This window comes from Aquarana catesbeiana, linkage group LG11 (genome assembly GCF_042186555.1).
Source record: "Aquarana catesbeiana isolate 2022-GZ linkage group LG11, ASM4218655v1, whole genome shotgun sequence".
NCBI lineage: Eukaryota > Metazoa > Chordata > Amphibia > Anura > Ranidae > Aquarana > Aquarana catesbeiana.
In genome coordinates this window covers 256,098,546-256,123,848 of record NC_133334.1, presented here as the reverse complement: position 1 = coordinate 256,123,848, position 25,303 = coordinate 256,098,546, and the positions used below count along the sequence as shown (strand labels likewise).

The 25,303-nt window shown below is 43.4% G+C and overlaps 1 protein-coding gene across 1 annotated transcript in view; it reads left to right on the top strand.

Moving 5' to 3' along the window:
* The first annotated feature begins 12,984 nt into the window (after positions 1-12,984).
* ZC3H18 (zinc finger CCCH-type containing 18) overlaps positions 12,985-25,303 on the top strand; it is a 167,173-nt gene continuing 154,854 nt past the window's right edge. Inside the window, exon 1 of the mRNA XM_073603892.1 lies at positions 12,985-13,140. The gene's annotated coding sequence lies outside the window, so the exon portion shown is untranslated. The remainder of the gene's footprint in view (positions 13,141-25,303) is intronic.

Sequence of the window (25,303 nt, the reverse complement as noted above, 5' to 3'; positions counted from 1 at the left end):
GCTGCGTCCTGATATCTCAGTGAGAAGTGCTGGTACTAATGCTGCCCAGCTCTGCCCTATTGTTTTGTACAAATGACTCACCTGCAGACCCGTTTACATGTAAATAACCGGCAATCATATGTAAATAGCTGCATCCGGCGGCATAGATTTGTAAATAAAGGCGGTATTCATATGTATAACATGCCCCCAATCAGTGAGCAGTATTACTGTACAGTAATCTCTAGCAACCAATCAACAAGCAGAAATCATGTGCTGTAACCTCTAGCAACTAATCAGTGAGCCATAATGTGTGCTGTAACCTCTAGCAACCAGTCAGTAAGCGGTAATGATACATTGTAACCTCTGGCAACCAATCGCAATCGCTGCCTGATCTGATACAGTAAACTGATTTTAAGTCTAGCTGCTATTTATTGTATGTCTCAGAGCAGGTGGAGAGTGAAATTGTATGGGGGGGCCCAAAGAAAACATTTGCCCAGGGTCCAATCAATATTAAAGACGGCCCTGATGTTATGTACAGCACCCCACCAGCCATGATCTGCCTGCATTGCATAGCGAAGCACAAAGACCCACTTGGTCTAAAATACTGTATGTCATGAAAATGGAAAGTTGTTTTTTTTTGTTTTTTTTTTTAAAGATATCATTATCTTGTTGATGAGGGTGAGAGGGGAACCAGGGAAGACAAAATATAAGCGAATAAACTTCAGCTTTAGGATCCTTACTATAAACACAGGCTACTTCGCCGCACTCGCCAAAAACACGACAACAGTGCCAACGTGGCATGGGAGACAATGACAATAGTGAGCTCAATGCACAGAGAGAAGAAACCCCATTAGAGCTGATTGAAAACTTCAATCTCCACTATAAAATTAATTTTCTTTCTGTGGCGTACAGCCCAGTCCTCCGCCCGCGATGTGCACTTAGAGTTGTCTGCCAGCTTTCCATTTAATGGGTATATATCCGGTCATCTATACAGCCTCTCCTCCCCTCCTATACCCGCCAAGCACAATCCAATCTAAAAATTCAATTGGCACAATGGAGGGGATCTTGCAGCGGGGGAGACAGTTAACGGTCAATGGGGACATAAGTGGTACTTAAAGGTAAAAAAAAAAAAAAAAAAAAAAATTAATGAAAATATTTCTTTTGCTATCTCTCCGGCTGGCTGAGTGCCGCTGTTCAGAGGAGGAGGAAGAGAGCAGAAGAGCAGACAGGACTCTGGGAAGAGAAGTGAATTTAAATAACGAAGAAGCCATTAATCAGATTGCCCCGAAGGACTCTCCATCGATGGTCGGGTAAAGGGGCTCCCCTCCCCCGCCGCATGTTCATTGCCCTCTATAATCACGCCACTTATGCGCCTTTCAGAAACCGCTTCCTGCAGCTTAGAATAAGCCGTAATTATGGCTGGAGCCCCCGACTCATGAGATTCGCCTTTTATAGTAAAATTTAGGCTGAAGATTGACTAATAGGTGATGACATCACAATGGCTTTAAACATATATATATATTTTTTTTTTTTTTTAGGCCAAGTTTTATAGGAAAAATAATCAGCTCTTAAAGCGGAGTTCCACTAAAAAAAATAAATAAAATCAGCAACTACAAAAAGTGTAGCTGCTGACTTTTAATAATCAGACACTCACCTGTCCCACGGTCCAGCGATGAGGCCGACCCAGATCCTCGCTCCTCTCCCCCTCCTCTCCGCAGCGCCGGCATTTTTATGCCCCGTACACACGGTCGGACATCGATCGGACATTCCGACAACAAAATCCATGGATTTTTTCCGACGGATGTTGGCTCAAACTCGTCTTGCATACACACGGTTGCACAAATAACTATAAAAGTGATCCCGTAGTGAATCCGCCACGGAGACCACTTTTATCAGATGCCGAATCGCTCACTGTGTAAAAAAATACCGGGGTTATGCCATAACAACGATATAACGTCAAAGTAATGATGTATATATACAGTGGGCGGTCCAGAACTAAGAGATATCCTTATTCTCCAAAATTAATCCATACACATCTCTACTTAAAGGGGTTCTAAAGGCAGAAGGTTTTTTTTTTTTATCTTAAAGTGGTTGTAAACCCTAGGACAAAAAAAACAACAAAAAACCTGCAAGACAAAGGCATAATGCGTTAGTATGCATAGCATACTAGCTCATTATGAATTACTTACCTTGGATCAAAGCCCCCGCAGCCGTCCTCCTCGTACCCCGCTCTGGTGGCCGATATCGATCCCGGAGTTACTTCGCAGGCGCAGTGATTGGCCTGGAGCTGCAATGATGTCACTCCCGCGCATGCTCGTGGGAGCCGCCGGTAACGGCGCACTCACTGAAGCAACGGCACGTATGTGCCATTGCTTCAGTTTTCTTTAGTGCGCATGTGCTGATGACATCGGCACATGCAAATACAGGGGATGTCTCCTAAACCGTGCAGGCTTAGAAGATATTCAGGGTAGCTACAGCCTTCTTGTAGGCTTACCTGTAGCAAAAAGTGTGTTGTAAAGGGTTTACAACCACTTTAAAGCATTCTATGAACCAGGGACTATGGACTATTTGACTATAGACAATGGACTAGAGACTATGGATTGGAATCTAGGGATTATGGACCATGATAATGGCCTATAGACTATGGATTATGGACTAGGATTTATGGAATATTGATTAGGATTTATGGACTAGGAGCTATAGACTATGAATGTGGATATGGGAATATGTAGTGTGCATCAGGGGCGGACTGATAACTCATGGAGCCCCCGGGCAATAGGAGATTATGGGGTCCCCCAGGCAATCAGAGATTATGGGGCCACACAGTATACGCACACACAGTATACAATCACACAGTATACACATACATGTACACACAATGTACACAGACAGATGTAAAAAAAAACACAGATTTATACATACTGTCCCTGGTTTTACTGAGGCCGGCAACCCTGATGGGGCCCCCTAGTGGCCCAGGGCCCTCGGGCAGTGCCCGAGTGGCTCAATGGTCAGTCCGCCCCTAGTGTGCATAGAGCAGTGTACATGACCACAGCTAACTGCTCCTTCCAAACAAACTAAAGTGAGAAAAAATAGGTTACAGGGATATTAAGCAGTGGATGTGAATGTATTATTTGTGGAGAATAATGGCATCATTTATTGTCACTCTGGTGACGGGCGCCTTCATTTGTACTCCAGCTGCACTTTGTACATTTTTTTCATGATACAACAAAAATTTCTAGAAAAAAAATAAAAAACACTTGAGGGATTACCTAGTTTGGGAGTGAAATAATTGGCAGGTTGACAAGGTAATTACTCGTGGGAAGGTGAAGAGAGGCGGGTTCATAATTAGAGCCAGTCACGGGGGAGGCCGTGTTTGCTTTTTTTCCTCCTCATCATAATTCCCTACAGACCCGTAGTCTGTACACTATTATTATTACACATTTATATAGCTCCAACCTATACAACAGTGCTGTACACAGAACACTGATGCAGTCACATCAGTTTCTGCAAGAGAGGAGCTTACACTCTAATGCCCCCCCCCCCCACTTTCACAGTCACACACTATTATTATTATACATTTATATATCTCTGACATATACCACAGTGCTGTAATGCTACATTAATATATTATAACGTTAATATGAACTATGAGTATCAGATGGCATTGTGTGATGGGAAATATTATGATTAACTCCTTCATGTCTGAGGGTAAAATAAATGTTAATGCCTGAACACAATTTTGCAACTTTGACATGTGTTAGTAAAACCGTACATATCATCACATCTACTTTGTGTATCCACAAAGTATTTTTTTTTTTTTCAGGACAAATTGGGCTTTCATTTGGTGGTAAATGGTAATGCATATCTCACCGATTTTTTTTTTTTTATTATGAATGGAATACTGGCCCAAAATAGTAAAAAAAAAAAAAAAAAATAGCCGTGTATTTCCTGCTACTACCATAACCTACACCAAGGAATAACCCAAAATAAATTCTCCTGTTCCTGATGATCGCAGTGATACCACATATGTGTGTGTTAGTAGTTTGCACATGTAGTACAGCATTTTGCGCATTTTGCTTTTTTTTTTAAAAAAAATGATACCAATTTTAAAAAATGCTTTTTTAAAAAAAAAATCCTGCCCAAAATATACTGACCCTGACCTTGACCCAAACACTAACCATGGCACTGACCGAGATCAAACACTGATCTAGCTATTTTTTCTTTCTTTTTTTTTTTTTTTTTACATACATTTGTTTCTTTCTTTCTCCCTCCAATGTATCTTGCCCTCCATTCAAAGAGAAAATAAACACAGACAATCAGAGGCTATCACAGCGATCAGGTGACCTGGAACTGGGAGTTCCGGGTCCCAATCGTTAGTGCTATCCCAGGGAGAGCCGCACGCTCCGAGCACAAAGATAGATACACATACACTATACTACCAAAAGTATTGGGACGCCTGCCTTTACATGCACATGAACTTTAATGACATCCCAGTCTTAGTCTGTAGGGTTCAATATTGAGTTGGCCCACCCTTTGCATCTATAACAGCTTCAACTCTTCTGCGAAGGCTGTCCACAAGGTTTAGGAGCGTGTCTATGGGAATGTTTGACCATTCTTCCAGAAGAGCATTTGTGAGGTCAGGTACTGATGTTGGACGAGAAGGCCTGGCTTGCACATACCTCCCAACTGTCCCTGATTTCCAGGGACTGTCCCTGATTTGGAGCAATGTCCCTCTGTGCGTCATCCCCCCTCATTTGTCCCTCATTTTGGTCTGATCTGTATAGTTGTATATAAAATGCACTTTTTATCTTTCAAAAAGTGTTCCCCAGTGCTAAACCTTTCATCTGATTTCTAAATTGCTGCATTTATACATTTTAAAAGCCAATATAAAGGAATAGTAGTGGTAAAAAAAAGCACTTGTGGATTTAATGAACCTTTTTTTGGGGGGGTTATTTCTCCTTTAAGGGGGTGTGGCAGGGGGCGTGCCCTATGCCTACATACATTTGTTAGTAGGTGTCCCTCATTCCCATCTCAAAATGTTGGGAGGTATGCTTGCAGTCTCTGGTCTAATTCATCCCAAAGGTGTTCTATCGGGTTGAGGTCAGGACTCTGTGCAGGCCAGTCAAGTTCCTCCTCCCCAAACTCGTTCATCCATGTATTTATGGACCTTTCTTTGTGCACTGGTCCAAATCATTTGGTGGAGGGGGGATAATGGTGTGGGGTATACCTACCGCCCAACTTTTCGAGATGGGAACGAGGGACACCTATTAGCAAAAGTATGTAGGTGTAGGACACACCCCCTTGCCACGCCCCCTTAAAGGAGTATTATACAAAAAATGATTAGTTAAACCCACAAGTGCTGTTTTTTACCACTATTATTCCTTTATGCTGGGTTTCACACTATTGCGAATTGGATGCGGGGTCCCCGCATCCAATTCGCAATAGCAGGAGATTTTGACTGGCTCTCTATGGAGCCAGTTCACATATCTCTGCTGCGGCTCGGTGCGAATTTGCACAGGAGTCCTGTGTGTCTTTTGGTCAATTTCAGGTCCGAATTCAGCCATCGGACTGGAAACGGTGAACTGGGACGCACCGGACCCCTACTGGGAGCCGCATGCGGAGATAGTGTGAACCCAGCCTTATACTGGCTTTTGAAATTTACAAATGTAGCAATTTAGAAATGAGATAAAATGTTTAGCACTGGGAAACACTTTGTGAAAGATAAAAATTGCATTTTATATACAACTATATAGATCAGACAATGAGGGACAAATGAGGAGGAAAGAGGGACAGAGGGACATTGCTCCAAATCAGGGACAGTCCCTCGAAATTAGAGACAGTTGGGAGCTATTTGTATATGCAGCCCCACTGGAAAAAAAACAGTTCAGTGAAGCTGCATATATGTGTACTGTCGGCCAAAAGGGGTTAAAGTTGGGAAATGAAGGAAATGTAACTGGGGTTTGGGGATTTTTCATATATTTTCAAATTTTTAAAAAGATTTTAGGACTCATTTTAATTCTGACCTCCGGCCTTCCTTTCAGTCTTGCACAGTTGTACCGGCTCCTCTCCTGGACTGAAATGGCTTACTCTGATTTGACTGCACACTGTGAGCTTCTCATAATGTGCATTGGAGTCTGCAGCAAGTAAGCTAGAGCCCCGCCTCATTTCCTGGCTGGAGGATGTGCAACATCATTGGGCTCTTTCCTCCCCAGCCTGAATGTCCCTGGCCGCCCCTTTCATTCATTGGATTCCAGTTCTTTGTGAATGGATGGGAAAGATTGACACTCACAAATTCCAATGATGTTGGATGACGAAACGCGTAAGAAGGGGGTTGGAACCCAATTATGTCACTTCTGGTTTTAGTACACCCGGTCTGTGGAATTTTTGTTATTGTCCCTAGCACTAGTTAAGTGCCTATTTTAACTTTGTGATTGACTAAATAAAATTTCTTTATCAGGTTTACACTATGAGTGTCAATCTTTCCCATCCATTCACATGTGGACAGCCCATGATTTATAATGCTGCGGAGGAGGCACTTCCATTGGACACCAAGACCAAAGGCAAATTTGTTTACATGTGTTTTACCTCTGCAGGGGTTATGCTATCTGGGGAGTGTGGAACCAAGAGGGGAGCACGAGTGACATTCACTTTTCTGCACAGAAGTTTTGATCAATTTCCTGTATAAGTCACCTTGGATATTCTGCACAAGTCACTTTGAAAAGTCACTTTAAGGACATTTTCTGCATAAGCCATTTTGAAAGTCACTTACAAAGACATTATTTGTTATTATATTTTTTGCTGCCCAAATATATATATATTCTACTGTTGTTATTAATTCTGAATTGTCTTCCCAGTTTACACGCATTTCTGTTAGTCGCACATAAGGTAGCCTGTTCGCTTCTTTGGGCGTGTTTGCTCCTTTTGGGGCAACAAGCTTTGCACGATTTTTAAACGTGTGTTTTGCTGTGCGGTTCTGTCACGTGACGATCGCAGCAAAATCACGCCTTGTTTGGGTTGTCATTAAGAATGACGGCACCCAATCACATGCAACTATTGTGAACAGAATGAACGGGGCCTTAAGGTGATTTATTTATAAGCAATTTTTTTTTTTTGCTAGAAAATTACTTAGAACCCCCAAACATTACATATTTTTTGAAAGCAGAGGCCCTAGAGAATAAATTGGTGGGTATTACAATTTTTTTGTCACACAGTATTTGTGCAGCGGTTTTTCAAACGCAATTATTTTGGAAAAATACACTTTTTTGAATTTTAATGCAAAAAAAAAAAAAAAACACAATGCAAAATTTTTTGTAAAATATAAAAGATGATGTTACACCGAGTAAATAGATACCAACAATGTCAAGCTTTAAAATTGCAGGCGCCTGTGCAATGGCGACAAATTATATAAATTTTACTATCCATGGGTAACGCTTGAAAAGCCTTTAAAGGTTACCACTTTAAAATTACGGAGGAGGTCTAGTGCTAGAATTACTGCCCATGATCTGACGGTTGTGTTGATACCTCACATGTGTGGGACAATCAGTGTTTGTGTCTGTGCAGGATCAACGCGCTTTGTTTGCGAGCGAGCACGGTGAGACAGGGGGCACTTTATATATTTTTTTTTTAAATATTCATTTATTTTTATTTTTTGATTTTTACCCTATTGCTTTAAAAAAAAATATCAATTTTCTTGCTGTCATAAGGAATGTAAACATCCTTTGTGACAGCAATAGGTATGTGACAGGTACTCTTTATGGAGAGATCTGGGGTCTAAAGCACCCCAAATTCCTCCTCTGCCCTCAAAAGCATTCACAACACCAAGATCAGTGTTTTTGAATGCTTTCAATTTTTAAAAAATGGTGCCGTTGACCTCTGGGTAAACTGGAAGTGATGTCAGCTCATCGCTTCCGGGTTACCATAGCGGAGACCCAAGTTAAACTGATCTTGGCTTTGTTTGGCTGTCCAGCTGGCGGCTTGGGTCTCCCGGTGGGACAGGAGAGCCGAGCAAGCCACGGAAGGCAGCAGAAGATGGCGTCTCTTCCCACTGTTGTAATAGCAATCGAGCGGCTAGTTAGCTGCTAGGAATGCTTTTACAAAAGGGCCAACCGCTGGCTCTAAAAACATCCTGGTATAACCACATGGTGTCCAGCGGTCGGCAAGTGGTTAAAAAAAAAAAAAATGACCTAAATAAATAACTTTAAGATGAAAATTAAATATGTAACAAGATTTACCAAAAATTATAATCCGATTTCTCAGATGTTTACATTACTATTTTTCAATAAAATGGGCATCACAACAATTCTCCACGTCTGTCACAGCATGTAGGTACTCATACATTGCTTTACGATGGCAAAGATCCACATCTTTCATGACGTCCAGTGATATACGCTCATCGGCCACTTTATTAGGTACACCTGTTCAATTGCTTGGTAACACAAATTGCTAATCAGCCAATCACATGGCAGCAACTCAATGCATTTAGGCATCTAGACGTGGCGAAGACGACATGCTACAGTTCAAACTGAGCATCAGAATGGGGAAGAAAGGGGATTTAGGTGACTTTGAAGGTGGCATGGTTGTTGGTGCCAGACGGGCTGGTCTGAGTATTTCAAAAACTGCTGATCTACTGGGATTTTCACACACAACCATCTCTCAGGTTTACAGAGAAAAGAGAAAATATCCAGTGAGCGGTAGTTGTGTGGATGAAAATGCCTTGTTGATGTCGGAGATCAGAGGAGAATGGGCAGACTGGTTGCAGATGATAGAAAGGCAACAGTAACTCAAATAACCACTCATTACAACCAAGGTATGCAGAATGTCATCTCTGATTGCACAACACATCGAACCTTGAAGCAGATGGGCTACAGAAGCAGAAGACCACACCGGGTGCCACTCCTGTCAGCTAAGAACAGGAAACTGAGGCTTCAATTCGCACAGGATCACCAAAATTGGACAATAGAAGATTGGAAAATCAATGCCTGGTCTGATGAGTCTCAATTTCAGCTGCGACATTCAGATGGTGGGGTCAGAATTTGGTGTAAACATGAAATCATGGATCCATCCTGCCTTGTATCACCGGTTCAGGCTGGTGGTGGGGGTGTAATGGTGTGGGGGATATTTTCTTGGCACACTTTGGGCCCCTTAGTACCAATTGAGCATCGATTAAACACCACGGCCTACCTGAGTATTGTTGCTGACCATGTCCATCCCTTTATGACTACAATGTCCCCATCTTCTGATGGCTCCTTCCAGCAGGATAATGCACCATGTCACAAAGATCCAATCATCTCACCACTGGACAATGAGGTCACTGTACTCCAATGGCCTCCACACTCACCAGATCTCATTTGGGATGTGGTGGAACGGGAGATTCTTATCATGGATGTGCAGCCGACAAATCTGCAGCAACTGCATGATGTTATCATGTTAGTATGGAGCAAAATCTGAGGAATGTTTCCAACATCTTGTTGAATCTATACTATGAAGAATGAAGGCAAAAGGGGGTCCAACCCAGTACTAGCAAGGTGTACAGTGCCTTAAAAAAGTATTCATACCCCTTGACATTTTCCACATTTTGTCATGTTACAACCAAAAACTTAAATGTATTTTATTGGGATTTTATGTGATAGACCAACACAAAGTGGCACATAATTGTGAAGTGGAAGGAAAATGATAAATGGTTTTCAAATTTTTTTTACAAATAAATATGTGAAAAGTGTGGGGTACATTTGTATGGCGCCCCCCGGAGTCAATACTTTGTAGAACCGCCTTTCACTGCAATTACAGCTGCAAGTCTTTTTGGGGATGTCTCTACCAGCTTTGCACATCTAGAGAGGGACATTTTACATCTAGCTCAAGCTCTGTCATATTGGATGGAGAGCGTCTGTGAACAGCAATTTTCAAGTCTTGCCACAGATTCTCAATTGGATTTAGGTCTGGACTTTGACTGGACCATTCTAACACATGAATATGCTTTGATCTAAACCATTCCATTGTAGCTCTGGCTGTATGTTTAGGGTCGTTGTCCTGCTGGAAGGTGAACCTCTGCCCCAGTCTCAAGTCTTGACTCAGATTTTCTTCTAAGATTGCCCTGTATTTGGCTCCATCCAACTTCCCATCAACTCTGACCAGCTTCCCTGTCCCTGCTGAAGAAAAGCATCCCCACAACATGATGCTGCCACCACCATGTTTCACAGTGGGGATTGTGTGTTCAGGGTGATGTGCAGTGTTAGTTTTCTGCCACGTATAGCGTTTTGCTTTTAGGCCAATAAGTTAAATTTTGGTCTCATCTGACCAGAGCACCTTCTTCCACATGTTTTCTGTGTCCCCCACATGGCTTCTGGCAAACTGAAAATGAGACTTCTTATGACTTTCTTCTTGCCACTCTTCCATAAAGGTCAGATTTGTGGAGAACACGACTAATAGTTGTCCTGTGGACAGATTCTCCCACCTGAGCTGTGGATCTCTGCAGCTCCTCCAGAGTTACCATGGACCTCTTGGCTGCTTCTCTGATGAATGTTCTCCTTGCCCGGCTGGTCATTTTAGGTGGACGGCCATGTCTTGGTAGGTTTGCAGTTGTGCCATACTCTTTCCATTTTCAGATGATGGATTGAACAGTGCTCCGTGAGATGTTCAAAGCTTGGGATATTTTTTTTATAACCTAACCCTGCTTTAAACGTCTCCACGACTTTATTCCTGACTTGTCTAGTGTGTTCCTTGGCCTTCATGATGCTGTTTTTCACTAAGGTTCTCTAACAAACCTCTGAGGGCTTCAAAGAACAGCTGTATTTATACTGAGATTAAATTACACACAGGTGTACTCTATTTACTAATTAGGTGACTTCTGAAGGCAATTGGTTCCACTAGATTTTAGTTAGGGGTATCAGAGTAAAGGGGGCTGAATACAAATACACACCACACTTTTCACATATTTATTTGTAAAAAAATTTGAAAACCATTTATCATTTTCCTTCCACTTCACAATTATGTGCCACTTTGTGTTGGTCTATCATAAAAAAATTACAATAAAATTCATGTATGTTTTTGATTGTAAAATGACAAAATTTGGAAAATGTCAAGGGGTATGAATACTTTTCAAGGCACTGTACCTAATAAAGTGGCCGCTGAGTGTGTATATCCTCCTTTACTTGCCTAATAATGACACGATCAGCCTCACTGAGCCTCATTCACACTACGACGCAGTGCAAAAACATTTCCTAGGCCGCATTCAAGACGCCCTGGGTGTCCCCAAACGCAGATTGCAAGCGCAGTGTGTTCGCCTGCACCCGATCATGTGGTATTGCAGTACCGTGCGTTTTTGGCGTGCTGCGATTTTGAAAAGTAGCACATCATGCACTACTCGTGCGATTAGCAGGCTATTCAAATGAAAGGCCTTAAAATCGTATTAAATTGAGCCGCACAGAAATCACGCAAAGAGGACCGCGGACTCGACATGCGCAGTTCTGAGCAACGCCATATTATTTATGGGCACTTTTCTCCTGTTTATGGACTTTTAAAGCGCCCTGATTGCCCCTTGTGATAGCTGGGCAGTGACAGGTCCTCTTTATGGAGAGATCAGAGACAGATCTGTATAACAATAATAATAGTGTGAGATTAGAGTGTGAGCTCCTATGGTCATAGGGTTGCCACCTCATCCCTTTAAACCCGAACACATATGAATGACACAGGTTCTGTGGCCAATTTAATGCAGATAAGGCACTAAGTGAATTTAATTACCCATTAATCAGCCACAGAACCTTCGTAATTAACCACTTTCTGACCAGCGCACGACGATATACGCGTGCAAATAGGTGTACAGGTACGTCCCCTTTAAGACGCGGCATTGTGGGCAACACGCACGCCTGCCGCATGCTAGGTGCCCGCAAACTCGATGTCTCGATCGTGTCACGGAGCGGCAGACAAGGCATTTCCCCATTCTGCCTAGTAACAGGACAGAGATCTACTGCTCCCTGTCATCAGGAGTAGTGTTCAATGTCATGTCGTAGGTAGCCCATCCCCCTCACAGTTAGAATCACTCCCTAGGACACACTTAACCCCTTGATCGCCCCCCCCCCCCCCAGTGTTTATCCTCTTCCCTGCCAGTGTCATTTACACAGAAATCAGTGCATTTTTATAGCACTGATCGCTGTATAAATGACAATGGTCCCAAAATAGTGCAAAAGCGTCCGATGTGTCCACCACAATGTCGCAGTCACAATAAAAATCGCTGATAGCCGCCATTATTAATTAAAAAAAATTATAATAAAATGCCATAAATCTATCCCCTATTTTGTAGACATTATAAATTTTGTGCAAACCAATCAATATACACTTATTGTGTTTTTTTTTAACCAAAAATATGTAGAAGAATACATATCGGCCTAAACTGAGCAAAAAAATTCGTTTTTTTTTTTTATATATATTTTTTGGGGGATATTTATTATAGCAAAAAGTAAAAAATATTGCGTTTTTTTTCAAAATTGTCGCTCTTTTTTTGTTTATAGCGCAAAAAAAAAAAAACGCAGAGGTGATCAAATCCCACCAAAAAGAAAGCTCTGTTTGTGGGGAAAAAGGGATGTCAATTTTGTTTGGGTACAACGTCGCACGACCGCGCAATTGTCTGTTAAAGTGACGCAGTGCCGAATCGCAAAAAGTGCTCTGGTCAGGAAGGGGGGTAAAATCTTCCGGGGCTGAAGTGGTTATTACGTGTTCGGTTTTAGAGGGATGAGGTGACAACCTTATATGGCCACTGTGTCTCCGTACAGCGCTCTGCTCTAGGTTAGCATCACATACACGGCCCCCCCCCCCCCCACTCCGGTTGCCCCTGTTTAGGAAGGAAAGGAACTGAGAGCAAACGGGGGAGTGGGCGGGGCTAACCCAACGCATCTGTCAGTAGTGAAGGGGGCGGGTCTAGACGGCGACTGGCTCCCAGACGGAGTGTTGTAAGAAGGGGGCGTGGTAGACAGCGCGTTGTCCGTCCGCGGCGCGGAAGGGGAGGAGCTTGCTGTGAAGGGAGGGGGGGGGAAGCTGTTTCGGAGAAGGTGTCGCTCGTTGATGACGTAGGCGGAGGCCGCGCCAGCAGCAGTAGCAGCGGGGGATCCGGTGAATCGTCGGCCCGGCGGTGGAGAGAGGAGCCTCGGTCTCATCTCCTCCTCTTCTCAGGTAATAGAGCGCTGTGCGGGTCCCACAACCTCTGCAGGTCCCCCACCTCACTACTTAGGAGGGGGGGGTGTGTGAGGCCGCCATGTACAATGAGCCCCCCCCCCTGTCACCTCACACACCGGGATCCCTGGAGGGACATGAGGCCGGTGTGAGGAGGCCGGTGGTGGACATTGGTGGTGAGTATTGGCCTAGAATACAATAATAATTGTTAGTGTGAGGTGACAGCTTCTCTTTACTGGTCCCCATTAATGTCACCTTCTTATTGGCTGGGCCTAGGTGACAGGTTCTCCTCACTGAGAGGCCCCCATCCCCCTCCCCCCCCCTGCACCTCATTGGCTGGGCCTCCAGTGTGTGGTGACAGGGGCTCTTTATTAAGATCCCCATCATCCCTCGTTCCTATTGGCTGAGCCTCAGTGACAGGTTCTCTTCAATGGCTCTGGGCTCCCCTCCCCCCGCAAAGTTTTCATCCACCCCCAGCATTGTCACCCCCAAACGCTATTGGCTGGGCCTGCAGTGTATTTGGTAACAGGCTCTCCTCGCTGAAAACTCCATCGGTATCCCCCAGTTCAGCAACGTCTCCTCCGTATTGGCTGTGCCAGAGTGACGGGTTCACTTTAGTGCTTCTGAACCCGAAATCATCTTCACCCCCCCCCCATCCTGCAACGTCAACATTCCTTCCCCTCCGACGTCACCCCCTTCGCCCTATTGGCTGTGTGTGTGATGACAGGGGCTCTTTACTAAGTTCGCGCCCCCCCCCCCCCCCCCCTGTTCCTATTGGCTGGGTCTCAGTGACAGATTTACAGATATTTCCCCCCCTTCATGACCAGGTCATTTTTTGCGGTACGGCACTGCAATACTTTAACTGACGTTTGTGCGACGCAGTACACAAATAACAATTATATTCCTCCCCCCCCACAAATTGAGCTTTCTTTCGGTGGTATTTGATCACCTCTGCGGGTGTTTTTTTTTTGTTTTTGTTTTTTTCGCTATAAACAAAAAAGGCCAACAGTTTTGAAAATAAAAAAAAACAATTTTTTTTTACTTTCTGCTCTAAAACACATCCAATAAAAAAAAAAAGTAAGAAAATCGAATTTCCTCATAAGTTTAGGCCAATATTTATTCTGCTACACCATGTTATTATTAAAAAAAAAAAAAAAAATCACAATAAACGTATATTGATTGGTTTGTGCAAAGGTTGTAGCATCTATAAACTATGGGATATTTAAAATAATAGTTTTTTTGTTTTTTTACTAGTAATGGCGGAGATCAGCGACTTTTAGCGGGACTGCGATATTGCGGCGGACAGTCGGAAACTTTTGACGCTTTTTAGACACCCGTGACACTAATCAGTGCTAAAAAGAAATACACACTGTACTAATGACACTAACTGGGAAGGGGTTAACAGACGAGCTCAAAGGGTTAACCGTGTGCCTAGCCAGTGTTTGTGTACTGTGTTGGAGGTGCTCTTACTAGGGGAAGGCACACAGGATCCATGTCTTCTATACTGACAGAACAGCAATCTGCCTGTGTACCGAAAGATCAGTGGGTGCCGGCGGACGTAGATTCCATGGTACCTGCCGATCTGCTCCTGATGTGTATAGTAACAGCGGGAGCCAGCGACGCGCATGCGATCCCATGACGTGTCGGATCACATACTAGGTACATGATTTGGCGCAGCAGTGCCACCATATAAGTTATATGAGGGGGCAAGTGGTTAATGGCTCTGGGTTAAGACTATCACCCCCTTACTCCCCCCCCCCCCCCCCCCCCCCAGAAATATCACCCCTGCACGCCATTGGCTGGCCTTCAACATGTGTGAGGTGAGATGGGGCTCTTTACAAAGATGGCTATCATCCCCCAAATCCCTCTCCTGCTATATGTCCCCAATCCCTCTCCTGTATTGTCGCCCCCTGAATGCTTTTGGCTGGGCCTGCAGCGTTGGTGGTAACAGGTTCTCTTCACTGCCATTAGTGTCCCATTTCAGCAATGTTACCTGGTGACAGGTTTACTTTAATGTCCCAGAACTGAGACCACCATCGTCCCCCATCCCCTCCCTCTGCAATGTCAGCCCCTGCACCCTTTTGGCTTAGTCCAGTGACAGGTTCTCTTTATTTGTAATGGACCAAGATTCCTGTTACACCTGCTTGTCAATGTCACCCTTTTCATGCTTCTGGCTGGGCCCGCGGTGTGCAGTCACAGGATCAATACTGCCATCACCCACCTTACTACAGAAATATCACCTGCCTATCAGCTGGTCCTCTGACAGGTTCTCTTTACAAGCAGAGTGGATGTGGCTCCACCCCACAGTATAGACACATCCTTTGTTTTGCTTTCGGACTGACCTCCAGTTAGTCGTGGCATGCCCCAGGTGGCTCTTACTGCCATGACGGGTTCTCTTTAGTGGATCCCACCCCTCTGAGGGGTGATATGATGGAGCACTGGGGGATCTGGGTCAGAGCCGTCACCATACGTTCCCTCTGTGTGCATCACTGTGCAAATACCACCTCCCTCCCCTCCACAGCTGTTGCTCTCATGGCGGTAGCCTCATTCCTTGGAGTATCTGCACCTCTTGCATGTTAGTGCTCTTTATCTAAGGGACAAATGTGTGCTAATAATCCCCTCCCCCAGCAGATAGACTACACCTTTTCCAGCTTAACTCACCCGCCTGTTTTTAATGGGCAATAAATCTAAAAAATTCTATCCCACATCACTGGCACCTTCTGGTGGTTGTATGTCGCTTAGGTTGGATGTTCATTGTCCTGAATTACAGAGCTGACTCCACCCATAATATCACAGACAGGGGACCTCACCGGCACACAGCAACCAATGAGGTGCCCGCTGTGTGTGGATGGCACCAGCCTGTGATACGCCTTCATTACCAAGCCATGGGTCAGTTTTCATTGCTATGATATATTTTGACTGACTTTGACAATGAATTTTATATCATTTTTTGGGGGGATAGAGATTTCTTTTGATAATAATAAAAACCCAAATGTGGGTACAAGAAAAATACTACACCTCCAAAAGCAGTTTGTTTTTGTTTTTTTTTAGGGCAGGGCTTGACAAATTTGCTTTGAATCTTGGAGCCAGCTAAAAGTTAGGAGCCAGTTTTTTGTTTTGTTTTTAAACTTACAAATCTTACAGGTGAAACATGTTTTTGGTAAAATTATAAAAGCTGACTTACTTACCTGAGCCCTAGAACTTGACCCGGCGGGGATACGCTGTCTCTCTGCCCGGGGTTCTCGGCTCTTGATTGGATAGATTGATAGCAGCGCAGCCATTGGCTCCTGCTGCTGTCAATCAAATCCCATGACCCTGGGGGTTGGGGCCGAGTCCTGCATTTGACCTCTATGGATGCTGAATGCTGGACTCGGGAGCGCGCCCTCAAGGTAACCCCCCAGAAGAGCGCTTCTCCCAGGGGGGTTATCTGATGTGAGGAGGAGCCGCGAGAGCTGCTGAGGGACTCCATAAGAGCAGGTTTGGGGTCACTCTGTGCAAAATGAGCTGCACAGTGGAGGTAAGTATGATATGTTTGTTATTTAAAAAAAAAAACCGAACCCTTACAATCACTTTAACACCACTTATGTGAGGAAGAGTGACCGCACTCAGGACTTCAGGGGAGATGAGCTTTATTTAATAAAATCCATCCAAAATGTCACAATCCCTCGATACAGAGATAGCAGCATGGTTAACGTGTTTCACGAAAAGTTTTCTCATTAACACCACATCGCTCCCTAAAACCAGCAATTTAAGCAAGCAAGCCAGTGCCCATTGCGTAGAGGCGGAGCCTTGCATCGTTCCATTGTATGGCACTGTTTACTTTTTATTTATTGAATGTCACAAATTCCATTTCATTAATTCCATTTCATTGCAGTGACAGGAGGAAACACTTGGGTTTATTTACTAAAGGCAAATCCACTTTGCACTACAAGTGCACTTGGAAGTGCAGTCACTGATCTAGAGGGGGACATGCAAGGAAAATAAAAACAGCATTTTTTGCTTGTACATGATAGAAATCAGCAGAGCTTCTTCTCATTTCAGATCAACAGCGACTGCACTTCAAAGTGGACTTGTAGTGCAAATTGGATTTGCCTTTAGTAAATCAACCCCACTGTGTTATGTCTGTATATTTGTGCCCCGCACCACCCCACCTCAAGGTCAAGTTGTAGTGTGTACACCGGGAATACAATTCTTTCCCAAAAACGTCTTCCAGGACAAATTACATGAGATGATTGGCTCTGCCCTCTACGGGAAACACTTTTCCCAAAGCAGTTGAAAGGCTCCTCCCCCCTCGTGCTCAGTTTTACACTTTGTCTGGACCTCCAGGAAGTCTCATCCGAAATGTTTTTTGTGTTTTCATGGCGGGTGATTGTGATCATCCTCCTCCTCTCAGGTGGTACATGTCTGCCTGTAGGTAGGGTCTAGGTTCCCCCTTACCCGAGAGACCACCCTTTTTAGGAACAACTCCAGATGCTGTGGGCTGGTCCTTGCTGGCACTTCTGGATGCCTTTGCTGTGCTAGTATCCAGAGGTATCCCAACATGGCACCAGGTTGTCCCTTCCAGGTGCCAAGGTGCTATGTTAGGTGTCATAGCGGTTAGCTTTTGTCTATTATTATACAGGGTTTATATCGCACCAACAGTTTGCACAGAGATTTACAATATAATGTGAGAAAGTGCAGTTATAGTACCATAGAAGAGGGTTAGGAGGGCCCAGCTCATTGAAGCTTACAATCTTTAAAAAAAAAGAGGTAAAATCTATGAGGGATGGATTGATAGAGAAAGTAAAATCACTTATTGGGTCGGAGGCAGGATGGGTGGAGCTTTCAGGGATCGCCTGATTACCGCACAAGCCGTGAACTAACCCTAAAGCCAATCATACATGGAGTAATAATCGAATGAAAAATTCGACAGGCTGGTTGTATCCAAGTTGATCAATCGGCCTTGCCCATACATGGTTCCAATTTCGGCTGGTCACGCTGAACCAAGATTCGAACCATCTATGGCCAGCTTAACAGTCTGTTGCATAGATTTCTAATAAACTTTGTGACCTGTCACTTCACAGGGGCCCCACTTCCTGCATCTTCAGGCGATGATGACGTTCTACTGTTGCAGCACCTGTTAGTGCAGATGACTGACTTCTTCTGTCCTTTCATTGTGAGGGGCTGCAAAACCCTACAATTCTTCTATTCAAAGATTATATATATATATATATATATATATATATATATATATATATATATATATATATATATATATATATATATACAAATTATTATAAATAGGTGATGGCAGAAAAAGACCACCCTGTCTGCTCATTGGTTTTCTTTTGCAGCTTTTGGTTTTAGTATACCATAATCTCTTTTTACCCCAAGTAGGGACTCTTGTCGGCTTTCTTTTCTTGTATGTGTCTCCTTGGGCAGTTTTCCCCTTACTTCCTGTCCTGGAGACACAATACAAAGAAGTTCCCTTTTAGTTATCAGTAGAATCTTTTTCCCCTCTATTCCTGGTTTGGTGATGATTGCTCATCACTTTCTGTCTTGGTGACATAGGGGAAATCGACAGCAATTGAATCCTGACTTGGGTTCTTCCATCTAAAACTCCTAATGTTTTCACTTCTAAAACATTAAATTCTTTTTGCCACTGAAGTATCCCGCGTGTAAATCTGAGAAGCCAAATATCAGCTGTTGGGTGAAAAGGATTGGACAGCTGTACAGACGCCAGATTGTGTCCACACATCCTGGCAACATTTGTTCCCCCCCTGCATGTGTTTCTATTGGCGGTCCTGGGACCAGCATGGTGGATGCCACCAGGTGGGGGGGGGGGGAGATAAGCGAACAACCATTTCCTGATCTCCCCTTCCCACTAGGGACCCGTAAGCCATATATAAAATGTCACTTTGGGGTCCAGCTGTCAATGTCTCCTGGTCTACCCAGGAAAGAAATTAGTGGCTCGTGATCTGCGCTTCATTAGCTTTATTGAAGGGCAGATGAGACATCAGTGGTCTAAAATAACCCCTGATGTCTCATTAAAGAGAATCGGTCCCGAAAAAGAACTAAGGGGACTTTGATGAAAAATAGTTTTAATAAAAAAAAAAAAAGTGTAAAAAATGAGTTAAGCCCAAGCCTTTAGGCCCCATTCACACTTCGAGTAGCTGATTCTCATGTTGCTGCTTGTGTGTGGGTGATTTTCACACGATTCTGCATGTCAGGTATAGGGCAGCCCCCCTCATCAATGAGCTGTCCTGTGTGTGCTTTTCACCCTAAGGAAGCTCCTACTCATTTTTGGGGCAACAAGCTTCAGATGATTTTTTTTTTTTTAAGGTGCGTTTTGTTGCGTGACAATCGTGGCAAAATCGCACAGCATTTGGGGTTCTATTTAGAATGAATGCCACCTGAACGCGCATTACAGAGATTGCCACACGATTTGGAATCATGAGCAGAATTGCACCAATTCCACCCGTGATTCCAAATTGCCAACTATGTATGGGGCTATAAAACCCCCATGCACATAAACAGGCATGTCGGGAGCGCCTGTGCATGAAAAAAATTGATTGCAATACACGTTGCATATCGCCGCACATGCTGGAGTGGTTATTCACAGTTAACCCTAAACTGATGGGGCTTTCGGATCATCACCTATGAAAAATTTAGGGTACCGAAGGTTATTGCAATTTTAAGGCTTGATATATTTGGTATCTATGTATTCCATACCACCTAATTTTTTTTATAGTTTATGAAGAAAAGGGGAATATATCGTCTTTGGCATGCTCTAAAATTAATGTGTATTTTTTTTCTTAATTCAATTTTGTACTTGATAAACCATTGTGACATGAAAATCTGGAACTGCCACCATTTTATTCTCCAGGGTCTCTGCTTTCAGAAAATATATATTATTTGGGGGTTTTAAATAATTTTCAGGCCTAAAATGATTTAGGGCTCTGGCAGTGAAAGGGTTAAATTCCGATGACCTTTTGTATTTGTGGAAGCAGGAGTCTCTCTGCAGAGGACTGAAACCCTCCATGCTGAATCAAACCTGGAGCAGTCCAAGCAGCAAAGCTCATGTTCCTTCTGATTGGAGAGTTCTAGCTGTGGCTTAGAAAGGGTTAGGTAGGACCTCCGCAGAGACACCACTGCTTCCACACAGAGAGCAAGTGTCCTTTTTCTTGGAGCATGCTGGCAGGGGACAGGCATTTCTAGATGAGCTTTGGCTGTTTTTTAAAAAAAAAACAAACAAACTGATGGACATTGCATCTTTGTGGGCCTGGAATGTATTTACCTTATTCGGGGCCCATTCACACCATCGTGGCCTGTGTTGCTTTAAGGCAGCTCATTCAAAATTGCCAAATCGCCATGACTGGAAGTGCACTGAATGTTATCACAGAAAGTCCAACCAATATCTGCACTGCTCCAGGAAGGTCCACAATTCCATAAAACAATCCAAAGACCAAGTGCAAGCCTGGCTCGCAGTGAGAAAGTACTGTGAAACGAACAAATAGGATTTCTGCACACCGGGATAGGAAAGTCCAAAAATTCCAACCTTTACTGAAATAAAATCCACACCATATAGCACAGTTGCAGGAGCTGGGAGCAAGATGTTAACGCGTTTCATGCAAGTGTGTGCTTAGTTGACTAAGGTCACAATTGCATGAAATGCGTTTTCTTCCAGCTCCTGCCACTGTCATATATGGTGTGGATTTTATTTCAGTAAAGCTTGGAATTTTTGGCCTTTCCAATCCCAGTGTGCAGCCATCCTATTCCTTTCACTGCATGTTGTATTGCTCTGCATTGCATGTCTGTTGGCAAGGTGCTTTTGGGTGCCATTTAGAATGTAACCCATGTAGAGTGTTGCTGCAGCTCCACGTTCTAGTGTGAATGGGGCCTTTAGTTTGGTTTAAGGGTGTGCCAGAAGGCAGGAACCTGTAACAACCAATTACAGTTAATGTTTCACCAGTTTAGTACCAGGTTCTTCAAACTATAGCCCATGGGTCGTATGCGGCCCGCTGCAAGATTTTACCTGGCCCGGAGCTGATGTGCACAGCCTCTGCTTCTCCCCCGTCCCCCAACAGTTACTGATATAAGTCCCTGATAGGGACTTTGATGGAGGGGGGGGATGACTCTGATGGAGACATTGATGGAAGGGTGGAGACATTAATGGGGGGGGGGGGGGGGAGAGACTCTGATGGAGACATTGATGGAAGGGGGGAGACTCTGATGGAGACATGGGGGGGGGGCTCTGATGGAGACATTGATTTGGGGGGAGCTGTGACGGAGACGTTGGGGGGGGGGGGGGGGGAACTCTGATGGAGACATTGATGGGGGGGGTGACTGATGGAGACATTGATGGAAGGGGTATATTTTTTATATATATATATATATATATATATATATATATATATAACAATAATCTACATTTTTTTGCTCACGCCCACCCCTGAGGAAGGAGGTACACTTACTCCGAAACGCGTCGGGTGCAAGAGTATTCCCCAATTTTGTATAAAATGTTTGTCATGCATTCCATGTTCCATGTAACTTCTGTTACACCATTGTTGTGTTTTTAATGTTGGAACTGAATAAATTATATTTGTATTACTATATCTTAAACTTTTTTTATGTGCCTAAAAAGTCCACCATTAGGGGGTTCTTTTCTTCGTTTAGCATTGATGGAAGGGGGGGGAGAATCTGATGGAGACATTGATGGGGGGGGCGGGGGAGACTGTGATGGAGACATTGATGGGGGGCGGGGGAGACTGTGATGGAGACATTGATGGGGGCGGGGGAGACTGTGATGGAGACATTGATGGAAGGGGGGACTCCGGAGACACTGATGTTAGGGGAGGGGGCAGCTCTGATGGGGACTCTAATGTAAGGGAGGACTCTAATAAGGACCTTGATGGAAAAGGGGGTGGGGGGGAGGACTGATGAAGACCCTGATCTAAGGAGGAGGGGGCTTTTTTTTATTTTATTTTGTTGTGAATCTTATGCTGATTACAAAAAATGTTTTGCACAATTAAGCCCAACGGCAAACATTTATTATACTGCAGCGTACCAATCCTAAGGCTCGATTCACATCTATTCATCTTGCTTTTGAGTGTCTCTACAGTGCTTTTTTGCTTTCTTTTTTTTTTTTTTTTTTTTTTTTTTGGCTGCGATTTGCATTTTGTTGAGTTTTTTTTTTTTTTTTTTTGGGAAAATTTTGTTTGGCAGATTTAAAAACGCACTACATGCTGTTCTGCAGCTTCTTCATTGAAGTCTATTGAACCAAAAAAAGCACCATTTTGCATTTTAAAAAGTCACTGACCCTTTCCAAAAACGCAGAGGCACAAAAATACATTGATGTGAACATGTTCCATAGAAACCCCATGTTAAAAAAAAAAAAAAAAAAAAAAAAGTCCTGCATTTCTGCAAACGGCATTGGTTTTAATGGAGCCTTAGATGTGGAATCTGCTTTTAGTTTTTTTTTTTTTTTTTTGGCTTTCTTTCCTTTATTTTAATCTGGTGTTCGAGTCAGTAAGGTCCCTTTCACGCGATCGGCCTGCTCGGATCCGCCTGTCCATTTTTCAGGCGGATCCGAATGGGTCACCAATTGACTTCTATGGGCAGGCGGATGTCAGCAGAGATGTGTCCACTGACATCCGCCTGCCATCCGATCCGACAAGATCCGCTGAAAACAGAGGGAATGGCGATACGGCACAGCCTGTCTGTTTTAATTTGATCTCCCCATAGAGAACAGCGGGGCTCTGACTGGTCCGTCCCTGTACAGTGAGCGGAGACAGACCTGTCATCCGCCTGCTCAGCGGGGATCAACGGAGCGATCTCCTGCTGAGCTAGTGGAGTCCGTCCAATGGATCCACTCCATGCGAACCCAGCCTACGTCTGTTTCACCAGAAAAGCTCTCTTGCAGATACAGGGGTGAGACAGACTATTTAAAGCGGAACTTCAGTCATTTTTTTCATCTTTCCATCTATTAAATCTTCTGCCCTTGTTTTAACTTTCTGAGGGAAGCTTCAGAATGGCAAATATGTTTTTATTACGAATTATGTGAGCAGACTGCAGTTCCGCTTTAACCACTTCCTGCCTGGCCCATAGCAAAATGACGGCCGGGCGGTGGTTCCGTTATTCTGACTGGACATCATGACTTCTTTCAGGATAACGAGCCGGCGCATACACGTGGGGGCGTTCAGCATGGCGATTGGTGGTGCTGTGTGTCAGGCTGACACACCGCAACACCGATCTCCGTAAAGAGCCTCGGACAGAGGCTTTTACCACGTGATCAGCTGTGCCCAATCACAGGAAACAATAAGAGCTGTGTATTGGCTTCTCCTCTATCTCTCCTCTATGGCTGCTCTCCTGGGGGGGGGGGGGGTCTGCACAGATTATCTGTGCAGCCCCCCCAGGATGCCCACATAGGACCACCACTGATGACCACCTGGTTTGGCCACCAGGGATGCCAATTTGTGCCCACAAATGATACCAATGTGCCTTATCAGTGCCACCCATAAGTACCCATCAGTGTAGCCTATCATTGCCCATCAGTGCTTCATATCATTGCTGCTTATCAGTGCCCATCAGTGAAGGAGAAAACTTACTTATTTACATAATTTTATAACTGACATGATGAAACTTTAAAAAAAAAATTAAAATTTGGTCTTTTTTTTTTTTTTTTTTATTTAGCAAAAAATAAAAATCCCAGAGGTGATCAAATACCACCAAAAGAAATTGTCATTTAAAACTGCGCTGAAAGCTGGAAATTGGCTTCAGCAGGAAGGAGGGAAAGTCCCCGGTATTGAAGTGGTTAAGAGTAGGGCTGCAACTAACGATTTTCAGTTCAGTTTCAGATTAGTTGGCCGATTATTGTTTAGATTAATCGGTTAATAACCTTTAAAAAAGTGTGGTGTATAATTTAGTTAATATGTAAAGTTTAAAAAAAGGCAATTTATTCCTAAATATCTTTATATGCAGGGGTAAATATAATTAATCCTCTCGGAGAATAACAGACAGAAGAGATATACTCTATATACTATTAGAGGTTGAATCTGGTAAATATCATCAGACTCAGATGAAATTTTTTTATTTAAAGAAAAAAAAATTCTAGACTGTTTTGCAGATTTTCAAACAGAACTGTAATATTACATGCTTTTCTGCAGCTTCTCCATTGAAGTATATTGAACCCAAAAAGCACCCAAATACACAGCAGCTGAAAAAAGCATAGATGTGAACGTTAAATGAACTGTAGTGCATTTCTGCAAAAAGCAGCAAAAAACAAATGGGTGAGAACCAGGCCTAAGACATTTAGGCTGGATTCACACCTATGCAGTTTTAGTGCTTTTTGCATTTTGCAGATTTGCTCTACAGAACGTGTTCCATAGGAAACCATGTTAAATGGACTGTAGTGCAAAATCCAAAAAGCACTAAAACTGCATAGGTGTGAATCGAGCCTAAAGCTGGCCATACACCTATAGATTATCTGCAGATTTTCTATGGTTAGATGGAAAAAGTGCAACAGATTTCTCCATGTTCGCTAAACTGTGTGGATGGAGGAATCTCCCACTTTTTCCATCTAACCATAGAAAATCTGCAGATAATCTATAGGTGTATGGCCAGCTTAAGGCTCGATTCACACCTATGCATGTTGCTTTTGAGCGTTTTTGGAGTTTTTTTTGTCATGCTTGCCACGTTTTTGAGCAGCGTTTTTGTAGCGTTTTTGCCGCGTTTTGCGTTTTTTTTTTTTTTTTTTTTACTGTTTTTTTTAGACTGTATACAGTCTAAAAAAAAAAAAAAAAAAAAAACGCTGTAAAAACGGTGCACTTGCGTTTTTGATGCTGGTCCATTGAATTCTATTACATGCAAAACGCTGCATTTTGCATGAAAAAAAGTCCCTGACCCTTTCCAAAAATGCAGAGGTACAAAAAGGCATTGATGTGAACATGTTCCATAGGAACCCATGTTAAAAAATTCCCATGCATTTCTGCAAAATGCATCAAAAAACGCGCTAGTGTGAATGGAGCCTTAGTAACATAATGGAGTTTAAAAAAAAATAAAAAATTAGCCCTTGGTTTTTTTTTACTGTGCAATGGTGAAAGTAATATTTACAGTAGAGATTTGCTCTTTTTGTACTATATAGGGCTAATTTTAGCTTTTTTAACCCCATTATGTTACTGGCCGA